This window comes from Mesocricetus auratus, unplaced genomic scaffold (genome assembly GCF_017639785.1).
Source record: "Mesocricetus auratus isolate SY011 unplaced genomic scaffold, BCM_Maur_2.0 Super-Scaffold_4256, whole genome shotgun sequence".
In the NCBI taxonomy this organism is placed as follows: Eukaryota; Metazoa; Chordata; class Mammalia; order Rodentia; family Cricetidae; genus Mesocricetus; species Mesocricetus auratus.
In genome coordinates, this window is record NW_024429182.1 from 81,307 (window position 1) to 99,612 (window position 18,306).

At 40.4% G+C, this 18,306-nt stretch overlaps 1 long non-coding RNA gene and 1 pseudogene across 1 annotated transcript; both read right to left on the bottom strand.

Moving 5' to 3' along the window:
- Positions 1-11,788: 11,788 nt before the first annotated feature.
- LOC101834512 lies at positions 11,789-12,321 on the bottom strand (annotated as a pseudogene).
- A 239-nt stretch (positions 12,322-12,560) lies between these two features.
- LOC121134228 lies at positions 12,561-16,915 on the bottom strand. The gene is made up of 3 exons (XR_005871274.1): positions 16,773-16,915; positions 16,305-16,449; positions 12,561-12,916 (listed from the first exon to the last, which is right to left on the bottom strand). It is a non-coding gene; the product is annotated as an uncharacterized LOC121134228 (long non-coding RNA).
- Between the last annotated feature and the right edge of the window lie 1,391 nt (positions 16,916-18,306).

Sequence of the window (18,306 nt, forward strand, 5' to 3'; positions counted from 1 at the left end):
TCCAAGACACAATTCTTTGACTAAGAAATTGCACAAAATTGTTCTCATTATCTTTTTCATTCTTGGTATTTCATTTTCTTGTATTGTTAGAAAGCTTGTAATGGTGAGTATTAAGTAATCATGTCTGTATTCCTTAAATAGTTTTTTCCACTATTAAACAGTTCTTTCCTTCCGACTCCACTAAATCATTTCTTCTCTTTATGGTGAAAATTTCTCAGTGGTAAAGAAATTTAGTTATGAGAAGCTGATAATATTTAGTCAGGGGTTAAGGAGTATTTCTTAGTTTCACCTTGTGGTAAATAGAAGACTAGCCTTTCTTTATCATTAACCTCTTTCACAATAGTATTAATATAATGGATTTGAAGGAGAAAGATTTTAGATTTATAGACAAATCAGCACTCAAACAGAAAACCCTGAAAACAACAGTATAAAGTATTGTAATATTGTTATATGCCCATATGAGAGTTTACCCAGTGTGGATCCCCTAACCTCAGGAATGTTCAGAGATACAGTATTAGCATATCTTTTGTTTCACTGTTGTGTCAGAAATACCAACGTATTGCATGTGCCTGAGTATGCAATAAAAATACGTTGATGAAGTCTATCCTGTATTTTCAAGTTGTAGATTCTAACAAACAACCATCTCAATGTCCTCTTTTCCTTTACTCTGGAATTATCATGTATTCTGAAAGACACACACACACACACACACACACACACACACACACACACACACGGTAAGACAGATCAGTAGATAGATGTTGAGATAGATGATAGATATAGAGGTAAATAGATAGATAATAAGTACAGAGATAATAGATACATAGATTCAGGTGTTATGTTAGGTTGTAAAATGAGAATTTGAAATTTGTTATAATGCCTTTTAAAATATAACTTTGGCTTTCCTAGAACTTGCTATATGCCCTAGATTGCCCTCAAAATGTTTTTCTCCCTGCATCTATCTCCAACTGTTAGCCATACAAGTGCACACCATTGTCCTTGATTTGCTCATAGATTTTTCTCATCTAAAATTTCACTTTGCACAATAGGAACATTTTTTCTCATACATAAAACAGTCAAGAACAAAAATATTAAGTGGTCAATTTGAATTTCTAGGAGATCTTCTGTGACATGTGCACTACACTGTTCTTTGTTATCAAGAAATGGTTGATGTATGGGTTTGTCTCTACTCTAAAGATTTTCTTAAAAATCCAGTAGTAGAGCCAGGCATTGGTGGCACACGCCTTTAGTCCCAGCACTTGGGAAGCATAAGCAGGTAGATGTCTGTGAGTTCGAGGCCAGCCAGGCCTACAGAGCAAGTTCCAGGACAAACTCCAAAGCAACACACAGAAACTCTGTCTCAAAAAACCAAAATACCCAAAAATCCAGTAGTAGGTTTGGTATTCCAGGACTCATAATTGGCTGAATATTTTAGACTCTTTCAAAAAGCTTTTCTTTAGAAACATTTGACCATGTGCAAGTTTGACAGGTTTCCATGCATCCACTTAGGTGAAGCTTTGAAATCCATCCAAAACAGCTAATGATGATTTTATAGTCAATGACATAGCTATCATTAATCTTTCAATGCTAAAAATGGTCCTTCTAGATGATGAAAAAATGAATTATATAATGACTCTGGTTGCCGGTATTTCAACACTCTCCCACTGAGATAGTGCCATTATGATGGACAGAATGGTCATTTTTCAAATATCCATACAATTTTTTGTTTATCTTTAAATACCTATTTATCTGTGATTTCTCATAGACCTCAAGGAAACAATGACAACATGTAAATAAGCTTACTATTATGAAACATGATGTAAGTATATGGCCACCAAGTATTAACTCAGAAACATCCCTGTTGTGCATGCATCCTCAGAAAAAGTGAAGGGTGAGTCCTTCAAAATTAATAACTGCAGATGAGAAATTACAATGGAAGGATTCTCTAGCATACACCAGCCATCTTGTACAGACCCCATAATCACATCAAAAGAAGAAAGATATTAATAATTTAGCTAGATAGCTATCCACATAATTTTCTCTAAGCAATGTATGTCCTAACTATAAATATTATAGTCAGATATCAGGATAGTAGAAAACCTAAGAATTAATGATAACATCTATTAGTGGGGACGAATAAAGGTTATTTTTAGGATAAAGTTTTAATTCTATAAAAAAAAGAATCAGAATTAAATTAAACTTCTGTGTCAGCTTCCCCTGGACATAGAATAGAGCACTTCAAGAGCAATGCACCTTATTAGCATCGAATCATAAAGGGTATTCTGCCGCTATTATCAGTAGTGATGACATGAGTCTAGACCCAGGCTGAGGCTATTCTTATCATGCTCTAAATATCCATTTATTATTTATTGCCAAAAGTTTATTTGTTAGATAAATATTACTTATGGCTAGTCATGTTGATGATGCTGGATACAACAGCCAGGACAAAGAGAACCAAGGTCATGGTTGCAAACTGAGGACAATCTTGTAGAACCAGCTGTATATAGCAGACTCTAGACCTGCTGTTATAAAAGCAGCAGCTGACCTATTACATCAAGCTGTGTTCTATTGGAACCTGTTTTTCAGGCCCAGTTTGAGTGATTTGAAGTAAAATGGTTAACAGATCATTGAAACTAAGGAAGTCTCTGATCTGAGGTCTCGTCGCAAGAGTGTTTAAAGAACTCTGGTGTTTTAAACAGATTCAGAGACCATGATCTCAAAACAGAAACTTTTCTAAAGAGGACCTTCACTTCCTCTTAACCTTTTGACTATTTTCTGATGTCATATGTAAAAAGTTACTTGCTTTCATGTTATCATTCCCCTCCCCTCCCCCTTCCCATTCCCCAGTCACCAGCTTACCCAGTAGATTTCATCTAATTTCCCTTCCCAGGGTGGTGCATGTGTCCCTCTTAGGGTCCTCCTTGTTACCTAACTTCTCTGGAACTGTGGATTATAGTCTGGTTATCCTTTGCTTTACATCTAATATCCACTCATGAGTGAATGCACACTATTTTTGTCTTTCTGAGTCTGGGTTACCTCACTCAGATGGTTTTTCTAGTTCTGTTCATTTGCCTGAAAATTACATGAAGTTATCATTTTTGACAGCTGAGTAGTACTCCATCGTGTAAATACACTCCATTTTCCTTATCCATTCTTTGGCTGAGGGGCATCTAGGTTGTTTCCAGGTTCTGGCTATTATGAATAATGCTGCTGTGAACATTGTTGAGCATGTGTCCTTGTATGATTGAGCGTCCTTTGGGTATACACCCAACAATGGTATCGATGGGTCTTGAAGTAGATTGATTCTCAATTTTCTTAGAAACTACCATACTGATTTCCAAAGTAGCTGTACAAGTTTGCACTCTCACCAGCAGTGGAGGAATGTTCCCCTGAATGGGATGATCGAGGTGAGGAGGTGTCCAGTGTCTTTTGGCTTCTTGAAGATGTGTATTTCTGTTTTTCTGAAAAGACAAGAACAGAACCCTGCCCTGACCTTTGTGAGGTTTCCTCAGCAGATGAACTACCATTTTTCTTCATCAAGAGGTTTCTCCTGTGTCATACCCTGGCTTTGTGGGCCTTCAGTCAGATCCAGCCAACTTGCTCCATTCATACTGATGAAATGTAGTAAGGAAAATAAAAGTCCCCAACTAAATGAGGGGGATTACATGATCAGAAGCTCAGACCCACGAGCAGCTGCAACAACATCTGCAGCTACTCCCTTAGCCCTCAATCGCAGGATGTACTTCGGCCGTGGAATCTCAGAGTACAGATGTGCCAATTAATTCTACCAAACACACTGGCAGTTACTGTCTTCTCAGTGCCCTTCATCTCATGATAACCTTGTATAAAAACCTGATGTGCTAAGTAATCTCTGTAACCTTGGGAACCCTACTGAGACTTGCAGTCTCAGGACTCCTCCTCTTTTTCCCTTTAAAACTTCTCCTTTTGGCTGGTGGGCATCTCGTTTCCTCCACCATGGAAAGAGATCCAAGCTGGCCAGCTTGATTAAAAGAAACCTTTTGCTTTTACATCAGAAATGTTGACTCCTTGGGTTAGTCTCTGGGATTCCACAAACCTGGCACAACAATAGCTGAGGTGGGGAGTGTGAATTGAGAAACATCAGGTAAAGATGCTAAGAAAAAGACAGAGGCACAGAACAGAGTCGGGAGGGCAATCCTGTGAATACTGGATGCCTCAAGTTTATTCTTCAACGTTCTTAAGTACCCCAACCAAAAGGGGGACATGGCAAAAGACTTCTTTATCATGTATAAGGAGCAAACAGACTTCCTTCCCTTAATCCTCCAAACATTTGGTAACTACACCTTAGACTCAATTTCCCGATGTCTGGACTTCAGAGTCAAGAGTAACCAAGTCTGTTGTTATTAAATAAGACATCCTCTACTAAGATCAAAACATCCTACAGTAGCCACACCTTAGACCTTTAGGTTTTATGACTTACTAAGGACAGTTTTGAGCTCTCTAACCTTGGAGCCATCTTTATGGGTCCTGACACTCCTGTTCAGAATGAATCTTGGTTAGTTTTGATGGTATCCATAGCTTTTCTTCTCCTGTAGAGACAAAGGCAAAACCCCTTCCCCAACATAGCATATATCCTGGTTTCCATTCTGAGGTCAACACATCCTTGAAGTATAATGGCTGACTTAGTTCAGAGGGTTTTTTTTCCTGTAGCCCAATGATTCTCCACAACTGTTGCTCCTTCATTAACATTAAGAAAATTTGAGGGTTCCCATCTAAGTACTAACCAGGCCCGACCCTGCTTAGCTTCTAAGATTAGACAAGATCAGATGGATTCAGGGTGGTATGGCCCAGTTGCAGAGAGGGAGGAGTGATGAGCAAAGGGGTTAAGACTTGGTGGGTGAAACCCACAAAAACAGCTGACTTGAACAAGGGGGAGCTCATGGACCCCAGACTGATAGCTGAGAGGCCAGCATGGGACTCATCCAGACCCCCTGAACGTGGGTGTCAGTGAGGGGGTCTCATCATTCTTTGGGGCCTCAGGCAATAGATCAGCATTTATCCCTGGCATCCAGATGGACTTTGGGAGCCCATTCCATGTGGAGGGATGCTGTCTCCACCTGGACACATGGGAGAGGGCCTAGGCCCTGCCTGGGATGATACGACAGACTTTCGAGATCCCCCATGAAGGGCCTCATGCTCCTTGGAGAGTAGAGTGGGGATTGGGGGAGGGGCTGGGGGAGGGCTGAAGGGGGTGGGAGAAGAGGGGAGGGAGAGGGATCTGGGATTGACATGTGAAACAAGCTTGTTTCTAATTTATATTTTAAAATGCTGGTAAAAAAAAAGAAAATTGGAGGTTAATAAGGCATTATGCAATCTTATTTGGGGGTGTCTTGGTTCCCCCTGCCTGTTTATAAAGCATTTCTTTTACAGTACAATTAGATCTCTCAACAACTGCTTGTCCTGTAGGACTGTGTGGTATAGCTGTAATTTGCTTTATGTTATATACTTTTTAATGTTTCATCTTGGTACCAGGAGCTGGAAAAGGTGTAGCAGTGCACACTGTTCTGGAAAATCTGGGGGGGCAGTGACAGCAGAAGGCTGGGGAGGGACAGATTACCTGGCAGGAATGGTGCCTGCAGGCTTTAAGTCCCATGTGTGCCAGTTGCAGAGCAGGTTGGGAAAAGTGCCAGGTGGGCCATAGGAAGTGCTGGGATTGGGCACCACGTGTGAGTATGGTAAAGCAAGGCTATGAATGCCCTAATAAAGAATAACAGATATTTATTTGGGGAATACTCACACAATGAAGGTAAATAGCTGCCACTATCTTCTGCCCCTGGAGGTGCAGGATTCCGCCATGCAGGATGCTCAGACCGCAACCCAGGAGAGTCAGGCCTCTCCTTTTCCTTGTAAGGGATCGTGTCCACACACCAAAGCCTCGCCCTAAGGCTGGTACCTCAAATCTACTGGGTGAACATGATACCATTACATGTAGTAATTCTTTATTCCAGGTAACATGTAGCAACTACTAATTAGCTCAGTGCATTCACAGCACAACTAATAATACTATATTTTGGTTTCAACTAACTGTTTTTTCTTGGGTTCCAGTAAAATTAGAAGAATAATGGTCTTTAAAGTGTTTCATTGTGATATCTGGAAAAATAACTAAAAGTTTTAGAAAATTATTTTCTTTTGCTTTTTAAAATTACTATATTACATTTTTTAAAATTAGAAACAAGTTTGCTTCACATGTCGATCCCAGCTCCCTCTTGCTCCCTTCCATCCACACCCAAAGATTCATTGGGTTTCTGGTAGCTGAAATACTTCTTTAATAGGAATAATTTCAACTGACACACCTGGAACCTTTGAATAAAACAAAATGTACAAGTAGCTCAGTTCTTAAAGGAACTAGTAAAAAATAATTCTAAAACAGAAAGAGTTCAAGTAAAAACTGATATTGAGTTTGTGGAACTCTGATGAACTTTAAAATAGTAGTCAACAAGTTCAGAAAATTAAATATTACCTTACCATCAGTTGTTTTTATCGTCATACTTACATAGGAATATCAGCGCTGAAGGATAATGAAATGATTATACCCTGGAACAAGTGAAAAATCATCTAGAAGCTGTATGATCACTGAAGAATAGTACTTTGGGCCTAAATAAATTTCATCATAGATTTCAATGCTAGAATATTCTCACCTTTCTACTGTTTCTAAACAAATGATTCACTAATACATTTCAAGGAAACCTCTCGCAATTAATCACCTTTAAACTAAGACTCCTAGCAATAGTGGAAAGGGTGCCTGAACTGATATCCTCTGTAAGCTGATTGATCACTTCCCTGCTAGTCATCATGAACACTCTATCCAGTAACTGATGGAATCAGTCCACAGACAAGCACTGCACTGAGCTCCAGGAGTGTTGCTGAAGAAAGGGAGGAGGGATTGTAGGATCCAGAGGGTCATGATAGGGTAACCTACAGAGAGAGCTGACCTGAGCTTGCAGGAACTCAAGCACACTAGACCAACAGTCAGGGAACTGTATGAGACAGACCTCAGCACTCTGCATGTGTGTAACAAGTGTGTAGCTTGGTCTCTTAGTAAGGGTTCTAACAGTGAAAGCAGAACCTCTCCCTGGCACTTAGCTGGCTTTTAGTAACCTCATGTTGAATTACCTGGCTCGACCTCTATATGTAAGGGGAGGAGCTCAGTTCTGCCATGCTTTGTGCAAGCCCTGTCCCTTTCTGAATGGAGATGAAGGAGGAGTGGATGGGAGCAGGGGAAGAAGGAAAAGGGGAGGGGATAGGAGGAGAGCAGGGTCGGTGTTGCTAGAGTTTCTCTTGTCCCGACAGGTCTCACAGCTGCTTCAGCCCCAAATAAGCACACAGAGACATGTATTAATTATAAAACAGTTGGCTGATGGCTAGGGCTTTTGGCTAGCTCTGTCTTAATTATTAACCCATTTCTCTGTATATCTCCACCTGGTCTTGGCTTACTGGATGGCTACATGACATCTTTTTGTGGATTCTCTCTGCCTACCTTTCCCAGAATTCTCCTCATCTCCTAGTTCTACCTATTTTCCTGCATCTATTGGCCAAACAGTGTTTTATTAATCAACCAATAAAAGAAACGCATGTACAGAAGGACACCCTCCATCAGGTTGGCATGCAAAATAAATGAAAATGTTATTGAAATAAAATATAAAAGAGGAAATGTAATTAAAAGTAAACTCCTTTATGTTCAAAATACCAATGTTGAGGGAGAGGGAACTGGGATTGACATGTGAAGCAAGCATTTTTCTAATTAAAAAAAAAAAAGCCGGGCGGTGGTGGCACACACCTTTAATTCCAGCACTCGGGAGGCAGAGGCAGGTGGATCTCTGTGAGTTCAAGGCCAGCCTGGTCTACAAGAGCTAGTTCCAGGACAGTCTCCAAAGCCACAAAGAAACCCTGTCTCAAAAAAACAAAAAAGAAAAAACTACTAAATTCCTAATTGTTATTATTATTCTAACTGAAGATACTTTTTCTTTTGTTAATTCTAGGCTGCATCTATATCAAAGGATCCCAAGTGCCAGAAGCATGCCTACCGGAGAATGTTAGTACATAATCATCAATGTAGAGATGTGGATATGCAGAGCACCTGCAAAGCTTTCATCAAGGACAAACCTAGATTCAAGAGAAACCTGTGAGACTACATGGTAATTTAGTATCCAAAAGGAAAATGCCTTTAGATGTACAGTTTGAGGAAGTATCTTCACAAAGAAGTAAAATCTTTGTGACTTCTAAACCTCTAGAGAAATCCTGACACTCTAGTAAATACTCTCTGCCTTCTGAATGTACCCAAGTATAAAATAAAGTTATTTTCTCTTTTCTGTCTAAGGAACCCAGAAAGTCTGAGCAAATCTGCCTGCAGGGCCAAGTTTCAACTTTTGCTAGAATGGATTTGGCAGTCCTCCCAACAGAAATGTGAAGAGAGCTTGTCATTTTGTCTCATTCATTACAATCACTGAGGGACCTTGTCTGAAACTAGTGTTTCGAGTTTGGTCAAAACCCAGAGCTCAGTGGATATCTCAATTACAAGATCAGCTCTTAAACCTCCCAAACCTGGCTTCCTGTCTCAGAAATAAGCCAGATTGTGGGATTCATTTCTTCCTGCCATCTTTAATGCCTTATTACTTGAAAGACGAATTTGAAGAAATGAAACTATAAAGTTAAACCAATGTAGTTGTAGTTAATGCATTCTTTTTGTTTGTTTGTTTCCAATTTTATTTGATGTTTCCAAATGTAAAAAAGAAAGTCAATATCCTTACACCAGCTCAAATGAGACCATCACAAATAAGACCATACAAAGCAGTTCTTCCTTTTCTGCTACATACAATGTGATTGACAAAGAACTGGATGGCATGTGCTTGGTGGGAAAATGCCATTTCTTTACAAAAACACCACACAGGGCGGTTTCTATCTTTCTGCTTTGTTTTTTAAACTTAGGCACACGGAACTGAAGAATTTAGCTGCCCCATTTTATTCAGAGATTCCACAAATAAGCACAAACAGCAGTTTCGGCACTGCACACTGCAGAGGGCTGAAATGGTAGATATTACTTTTAGTAGATTCAACTGATTTTGGAAGAGAACTGAATCACTTGCCCTAGTTCTTTTCCTCTATAATCTTGCTGGTCTGGGTCCCAGATGAGTAAATGGGGAGCCCCTAGGTGAACTTGAAAAATGAAGCTGCATTCTGTAAATTCTTTGCTATTGCATAGACTAAAGAGAGTTGGTTTGCTACATGGCACTGAAGAAAGTCCTGACCCGGGTGGCCTGGCTTAATCCAAATGTTTCTGACCAAAGAAATTATACAACAATATTTATAGGCTAACTTTAAAGAGATGGTTGACATTAATACTGTACATATTTTACATGGCAATACACAGTCCAAGAGTTTATAAAAATAAATCCATGTACTATTACCTCTCAGAATATCATGTACATATGAATGAACTCCAAGCACTTGTGATGGTTTGTTAGCTGGAAGCAGTGTTCTATACAAAGAAATCCAGTTTCTCTCTTGTGTTTAGTACATAGAGAAATTGCAGAGATTTGTGAGGGGGAAAAGTCTTGGCAACTGATAGAAAAATGTCAATCTGTGGGCTTTAAAATGTTTCCTTTACAAAAACAAAAGGCCAGAATACATGACCTTTGTACAAAGAAAAATAAAAGGTCTGAACGATCATGTGTGATCACACTACCTAATTCAGAATGAACGCTACTGGTTGAGTTTTCCTACTTTACTCATTACTGTGACAGCACTGATTTGTAAACTAACGTTTTTTATTTAGTTCTGCTGCATTTGTGGCAGAAGATCTCCACAGTTTTCCTTACATCCAAGGACCATTTTCAGCAGTGGTTACATTTTAAAGGTTAACAAGTTACAGAACACATGTACTTCCTGTTTTATGCCTGCCAGTTAGAGTATTTACAATAGGTTAACAATGGCTACATAAAGACCTATCTCTTCCTCTTCCTTATCCCACATCTGTGGAAAGCTTTCCCCTCCCCCTTCACTTCTGACCTCATGAAGTATGGGAGTTTCAGACCAGGCCCTTTTCACAGGATGGCCAATTTTGAGCAAAGACAAGGTGTAATAACTTGACTCACATGGTCCAGTTCCCCCAGTGACAAACCACTCATTGACACTCAGGAAACTGCAGATATTCAAATGTGCCCTCTGCCTTAGGCCTGGAACAGCTGAACAGCAATGGCCATTTCCTTTAGCTGTGATGCAGTCAGCACTGACTGGAACTGAAGGCTAGATTCTAATCCTGCAGAAAACTGATTGCTTAACTGAACACGTGTCACTAAATCAGAAACTGAAAATGCATTTTAAAAGCAGTCTCCATTCAGTGAAATGTGGCCTTAGTATAGTCTATGTTACAAGGATTATAAAGGGAACTGGCAACTGAGCATGCTAAATAATTTCTATAAATACAGTGTTTTGTGGAGTTTTTTTGTTTGTTTTGGTTTTTCGAGACAGCGTTTCTCTGTATTGTTTTTGGAGGCTGTCCTGGAAAGCTCTGTAGAACAGGTTGGCCTGGAACTCACAGAGGTCCACCTGCCTCTTAAATACAGTTTTCAGGATGAGATGCACTCAACCACATGCAAGTTGCTGACAGTATTTCCCTAAAATGCCGAGCTCTCTATATTTTATATTGAATCACTACGGTGTTGTTAGAGGAGAAACAGTCCTAGTAGGATGACAGTGACATAATACTGGCTGTGAACACTCAAACAAATTCCTGGAAATAGTGAACTGAAATACTTTGTCAAAGGCTACAGGACCATGCCTGTCCCGGGACCAAACGTGGAGCGGAGACCTGTGAGGAATGAAAATAGTGGGGCAAGAGGCGTGAGAGAAAAGACCACAAGACAGGATTCTGATCAAGTGGCAACTTTATTTTTTGCTGGGCTAGCTATATAGTTGGTGAAGCAGGTTTGGAGGGGGTAGGTTTTGGCGGTAGTTGGCATGGAACTGCAAGGAAGGCAGGATGTTAGAAGACCACAGAAAAAGAATGTCTAGTGGGGTGCAAAAGGTGCAAGAAAGGTTGCCTTGGTAACTGTGCCTTGTCGTTAGCCTAAAGGTTCTGTTTAGCCTCCGGGGTTGAGCATGTTAGGGGAGGTTTGTTTCTTGTTAAGGGCAACTATAAGGTTTCTAGGAACTGGTTGTATAACTGTTCTAGTTAGCTTGGTCCTGTGGCCAGAAGTTCTGTATGTCCTAGGTGGCAATCTGAGACTGGCTCCCAACACATACCAAAGAAACTAGCCCAAATGTGCAGTTTACAATGGAGATTCCGATCCTCTTACACAAGTTTTGGGGTAAATATATTTCTTTAAATACGGAGAATCTTTTCATTAATTCCCAACAAAGATCTGGTGACTATTTGATACTGTCAGAAAAAGGGGCCCATGTGAAAATATATAACCAACAACTTATTTGACTTGGCAAAATAAATCACAGAATGATGTCAAGTGGACAAAAGTGGAGGAAAAAAACTTTCATTAAAAAACGAAAACCAAAGTAAGGCGGTGGAAGGGTTACCATAATCTCACATGGCTTTGGCATCTTAAAATTGTTATGCTATTTTGTTGTTTACTCTAAAAGATTTGAAAGCAACTGAAACCCATGCAAATTACTAGAAACTCCCACACACGGCAAATTCAGAGTTTGCCAGCAGCAGGCAGATGTGTCAGAAGAAAAGTAAAAAAAGCCTCTCCCTGTGATATCTGTGACATGACACGGTGGAGAGAGGGTGCCGGCTCTCTATCTTATACTGGATGGCACCCCAGAAGGCTGTGCAGCAGTCACAAACAAGGCATTGTTATCTGGGAGGGAAGGGACCGTGGAGTTTCTATTGGTTGGAGGACACCCCAGCTTTAGTTTTCCCAGATAGTCTGCATGGACAGGCTTATGGCACTGAAGAACTTTGATTGCATCTTCTACTTTGAACCACTCTCTTCTTTCCGATATTGACAGAATCTTCCCAGTGTTCCAATATCTCAGTGACTGTCAGAACATAAACATATGTTCTGTGCTTCTGGTCTTGGTTCTGCTCGAATATTCCCAGGAGTCTGCCCAATTTTCCTTTGACTCCAGCCTCTTCATACACTTCTTTCACAGCAGCGCCGCCAGGCTCCTCCTCCGGCTCCATCCCTCCTCCTGGGACAATTCACTGGCCTGGGTACCCAACAACAGCACCTAGTCCTCCTGCTCGCTGCAGCAGTACAAGCAGGCCGCCTGCTTCTTAAAGCCCTCGCGGTCGTACATCCGCATCTGGTTGGGCTTGAACTTCATCCTAAAGCCGGAATCCTGCTGCCGCTGCTCCACCGTTGGGACCCCGCCGCCGGGGGAGTCAGGCACTGCAGCAGGGGAGCAGCGGTGGAAGCGCCTTCTCTGCTCTCCAAGGATCCCGCTGCCTGCCGCCTTCGCCAGCACCACTGCCCTAATGAGGCATTCTTATTTTAAAATTTAAAAAAAAACACCACGACTTGAGTAATATGTTTGATATTTATTTCAAATTTAAAGGCAATAAAAGATATTTCAGGAAAGCCAATAGAAAAAATTAATCATTAAAATGACTCAAGGAAGTACTACAGGGTTAGAATGGAATGTCTAAATAAGAGTAAATTATTACCAATACACAAAAGTATAAGAGTATTTTTGATGCTGCTAATGGCTAATATTTACTGCAAAGAAGATAAACGTTCAAGATGAAAGGCACAGTCATCAGGATAGGTAGTTAAGGGAAATAAAATTGATGATGATTCATTCTGTTCCAGAAATTTCTATTGTAGATGACACAAAAACATCCAATTTCACCAATCCAAAATCATGAGGATATCATCTAAAGATATGTCAGTGTAAATATCAAAAAGCAAAGCACGTGCACCTGTAAAACAAAAATATAAATTAAGAAGGTTCCACAAGAAGTTGAACAATGAGGTTTCTCTGTCTTATTCAGAGGAAGAAAATAGACATCATGAGACCTTCAGCCCTCAGTGATAAAACTCAGTAAATAGGAAGGTAGAGGCCTGTTATCCCAGTTATCTTCAGGAAGCTGATGAAGAAGGATGAAGAATCCAATGCTCATCTCAGCTCTGAAAGTCTATTACAAAAACAGATGATAGATAGATTGTGTTGAAGGCCCTAAATAAAGATAGCATAACAAAAGCCATCTTAATATGCCTACTGCATTCTTAGAGACTAACACTTCGTTAAGTTTCTATTTCTCTGTGTCTGCTTATCTTCCTGTACAGCGTATTTTCAGGGCCTGCAGTCCAGAGTTCCCCAGCTGCAGACTTGTCTCCTTGCAACATATCCTATAAAAGAGAACTTCTGCTCCCCCACCCTTCTGCCACCTGCCCTGCTTAAGCCCTGTTGATAACTTGTAATAAATGAGACTTGATCAGAATCCTGTCTTGTTTCTGTCTCTCGAGTCTCTTGTCCCCCCAGTCTCGCTCTCTTCCATAGGGTCCCCGTTGACTGACCCTGCAAGATGGTGTGGGGCCCAGGTATGAGGGCTACAGTGAAGAATTCAGCTGAGGAGAGCTGGCCACATCGAAAAGAAAAGAAACAGAGGGAGTTACAAGACAGGAGCCTGTGGAGCCTGCCTCAGCAACAAAGACCTTGGTAAGTGAGTGACAATATGGGGCAAGAAATGAGTTAACATCAACTGTTTGTTGAAGGCCTCATAAAGGCACTTAGGGCACAAAGGATCAGGCTTAAAACACTGGAATTGATAAACTTTTTTGTCTTTATTAAGGAAGTTTGTCCCTGGTTCCCCACTGAAGGGACCATAGATGAAAAAAGGTAGAAGAGAGTAGGAGATGCTTTAAAGGATTACTATAAAACTTTTGGCCTTGAAAAGATTACTATTACAGCATTTTCATTTTGGAATCTAATTAATGAAATTATTTCCCAGAAACAGCATGACCCTTTTGTAGCAAATATAATAAAAGAAGGAGAGAAATCTTTAAAACCTACTGAAACAGAAAAAGCAGAACAGCCTAGTGAGGAGCAGGACCTTATGTCATTTGATAGTGACTCGGAAGAGATTTAAAAGACTAGCCCACAAACCCAGGAAAAGATTGTAAAAAAAGATACACTAACTTAAACCACGACCAAATAAGGATGTGGTAGCCAAACTCAAAATTAAAAAGATATATCCCTCACTTAAAAAATTATCCAGAAGCCGAGCAGTGGTGGTGCACGCCTTTAATCCCAGCACTCAGGAGGCAGAGGCAGGCGGACCTCTGTGAGTTCGAGGCAGGGCTGGACCAACAGCCTCCAAAACAATACAGAGAAACCCTGTCTCATAAAAACCAAAAGAAAAAAAAAGAAAAGAAAAAATTATCCAGAAATCAACAGCCTATGGAAGATAGTCTTAGTGACTCAGCATGGGAAGATTTGGAGGAAGAGGCAGCTAAATATCATGACCCGGACTGGCCTCCATTAGCAGAACATTGGCCTCTGCCTTATAAGCCTCCTCCAACAGCTCCCTCTCTGGCTTGCCCAGTTTTAAACCCTCAAAAGAAGCTACAGGACAAAATTCATATCTTAAAAAGCAGATTCGATTAGAAATAGAACATCAAGACCTGATTACCCAGCTAGAGAATTTAAAAAACAGGCAAGTCCACCAACACCTCTCAGAAAGGTGCTGCCAAGACACCTCCTAAGGCACCTCTTATCCATCCACCAACATCAGACAGAACCAGAGAATATGACTTTTCCAGTAACAAAGACAACAGATGCACAAGGCACTGCCTGTAGACATCACACTGGTTTCAATTTCAGTGTAGTCAAAGAAGTCAAAACCGAGGTCTCTCAATATGGAGCTATGGCTCCTTATACTACTGCTATCATAGAATCTATGACAAACAGTTGGCTTACTCCCTCCGACTGGTACACTTTAACTAGAGCAACCTTAGCAAGGGGAGATTATCTTTTATGGAAGCAAGAATTTGAAGAAGCTTGTAAAGAAACTGCAAAAAGAAATGCCCAGGCAGGCAACAACTGGAATGCAGATATATTAATGGGTGAAGGAAATTATGAGGCAGAAGATGTTCAAATGGAATATGAACCTGGGTTATTTGCCTAAATTCAAACAGCTGCCAACAGAGTCTGGAAGAGACTACTTGCTAAAGGGGACATGAGCTTTTCCTTTACAAAGATCAAACAAGGGCCGGATGAGCCTTTTTCAGACTTTGTCCACTGCTTGCTAACAGCAGCAGGAAGAATTTTTGGAAATACCGATTTAGGCACTGATTTTGTTAAGCAATTGGCTTTTGAAAATGCTAACTCTGCCTGCCAAGCAGCAATTCAACCATATTGTGAAAAAACAAACAAACAAAAACCAGATCTTTCTGGCTATATTCGTCTCTATGCTGAGATAGGTACAGCTCAGCAAGGACTCACCATGACAGCTGCTATACAAGGCACTACTGTTAGACAGTTCTTGTCTAATTAGGGCAGAAACAAATGTTTTAGTTGCGTCGAGTCAGGCCACTTTTCAAAAAACTGCCCACAAAACTCAAAGATTGATCTTTTACTATGCCCTTACATCCAGATGATCAAAAATGTTTTGCTTTTAGTTTCCCTTCTCCAAATTTTCAATCACCCATGCACCGGTATCAGTGGTGTGTTTTCTCCCAAGGTATGGCTAATAGTTCCACACTTTGCCAATCTTTTGTAGCAGCCACCATCCAAATGGTAAGGAACACATGGCCACGATGTATATTATACACTATACTAATGATATCCCTTTAGCGGGACAAAAAGGGGAAGAAGATTGGGAGGAGATAGATAGATAGATACATACATACATACATAGACCTTTGTGTCTCATCCAAAATATTTGGGGATGCAGCCTAGAATAGGGTCAAGTTAGCTTGGACTTTTACAAATTTTAAAATAAGGACAATGTGCATTAATTTTCCTTCCAATATTTCAAAGTTACTTGTCTTCTCTGATGATGAAATGATTGACATGCACTCACACAGCATCACCAATAAAGATCACTGAACCAGATGCCAAGCAAAAGTTCAGACACGAAGGAGCAGAGAACAATATTTAAAGATTCCTCATAACCCATCTTCTGAAAGCAAACACCATACCCTGTCACTTTCCTTCATGCAGGGGAAAGCAGTGCAATGGAGGCCTCACAGTTCTTCATTTTTACAATGTTTGTTTCCTAGAGTAGTTTTTCAGTGGATCACATAAAACTTGCCAATTTTATAACATGATGCCCAATATATGGCTAGAGTATATAAAGAACTCACATGAAAATACACTGGCACTATCACAGCCCACAGTCTTCATCAGAATTGTTGAGTTCCTCAGTGGATTCTGTCCCTTTGGCAGTCCTAGTGGGTACTTTATTAGCCACATTGCTGCTTTTATCAACTGATCTCTGTGCAGAGGCAACTGAAATGAGGTGAAATAACAATTCTTTTTCAGAATGATATTGGTGCCACTAAGACTTGCACTTCCATTTTTATTCTGAATTCATCAATTCTGTTATTTGTTTAGTTTCTGTAAGTTGTCTCAGATGATCAGATGTGAGAATTCCCATGTACATAAACAAAATAATGATAATTATAATTATATGAAAATGGAGATGTAACTAGGTACTAATAAGATGACAGGAAGTCCAAACCTGTAGGCATTCCTAAATTGATGGCCCACAGAATAGATAACTGTAAATACTATCCCACAAAATGTGAATTCAAGTGAGAATCTTTACTTACAAGAGGCCAGTACAGCAGAGACACAAATTGACACAGAGAGTACGAAGAGCTTCATGGTGATGAGTTGGAGAGCAGAAGCACAGCAGTTAAGCTCCCAGCCAAGACTAGGAAAACTCCAGCCATGCACACCACAGACACCTGGTATGTGTAGAGTGTACCAACCAGAAACTGCCACGACCTGGTGAGTGAGTGACAGGAAAGGATGGGAAGCAGAGAAAATGAGAATGATGAACACTGCCAGAAGCCATTTAGAAAGGTCATAACTTCAAATGTTTGACAGATCTTTGACTCGAACAATGCAAGTATTCAAACAATTTCCTAATAAAAATTGCTGGCTTTCTCTTGTTTTAGACAAACTGCTGCCATTATAAACTATCTAACAAGTTGGAGACATCCAACATAGTATTCTTGCTCCTTTGAAAACAGCAGAAGATAGAAACTTACAGAATTCTCATCTTCATGTTATCTGGAGTCAGCCAGGCTTCAAAGTCTACAAACCATGGTGCCCCCCACTGTATTTGTAGTTAAGGGTCATTTGATCACACAGGTAGTGTGAGCCCAGCACCAATCTGAAGTCTAAAACTGCTTTCACAGAATTAAGGAAATTCTTGTATAAAATTGAACATCTAAGAGAAAAAGACAGGAAAGCAAATTCAAATTTCTTAATGATTGCATACACTGAGTCAGTTAATTGAACATTTTCTTTGTTTTGATGTTATAGTTCCTATAGCCAAGCAAGTCTTGAACTCCTGACTCTCCTGCCTTCACTGAGGTTCCAAGTGTATGGTAAAGGGTGCCTGACCTGGCCTTCCCCTGTAATCAGATTGATGACTACCTCAATTATCATCATAGAACTTTCATCCAGTAACTGGGGGAAGCAGATGCAGAGTTCCACAGCTAAACACTGGGCTGAGTTCCCAGAGTTGAAAAGAGAGAAGAGCAATAATATTAACAAAGGGATCAAGACCATTTTGAGAATACTCACAGAAATAGCTACCCTGAGCTAGTAGGAGTTCACTAACGGTGGACTGACAGCAGGGGGGCCTGCATAGGACCAAAGCAGGCCCTCTGAATGTGGGTGACAGTTGTGTGGCTTTGGCAGTCTGTGGGGCCACTGGCAGTGGGACCAGGATTTATCCCTAGTGCTTGAACTGGCTTTTAGGAGCCCATTCTCTTTGGAGAGATACCTTGCTCAGCCTAGATGTGGGGAGGGGATGCCTAGGACTTGCCCCTAAGTGATATGCCAGACTTCATTGACTCCCCATGGGAAGCCTTGTCCTCTCTGAGTAGTGAATGGTAGTGGGGCAGGGGAAAGGTAGGGAGAGCAGGAAGAGGGGAGGGAGTGGGAACTGGGATTGATATGTAAAGTGAGAAAAGATTGTTTTAATTTTTTAAAAAATGATTAAAGAAAAAAAACAAGATTTAAATTTGATTTCCTCACCTTTTGCTCTTATATTTTCAATTTTATATAGGAATTGTTGAAAGCCTGTGAAGGCAGATTTATTCTTTGGATCGATGTTGGATTTATACTTCT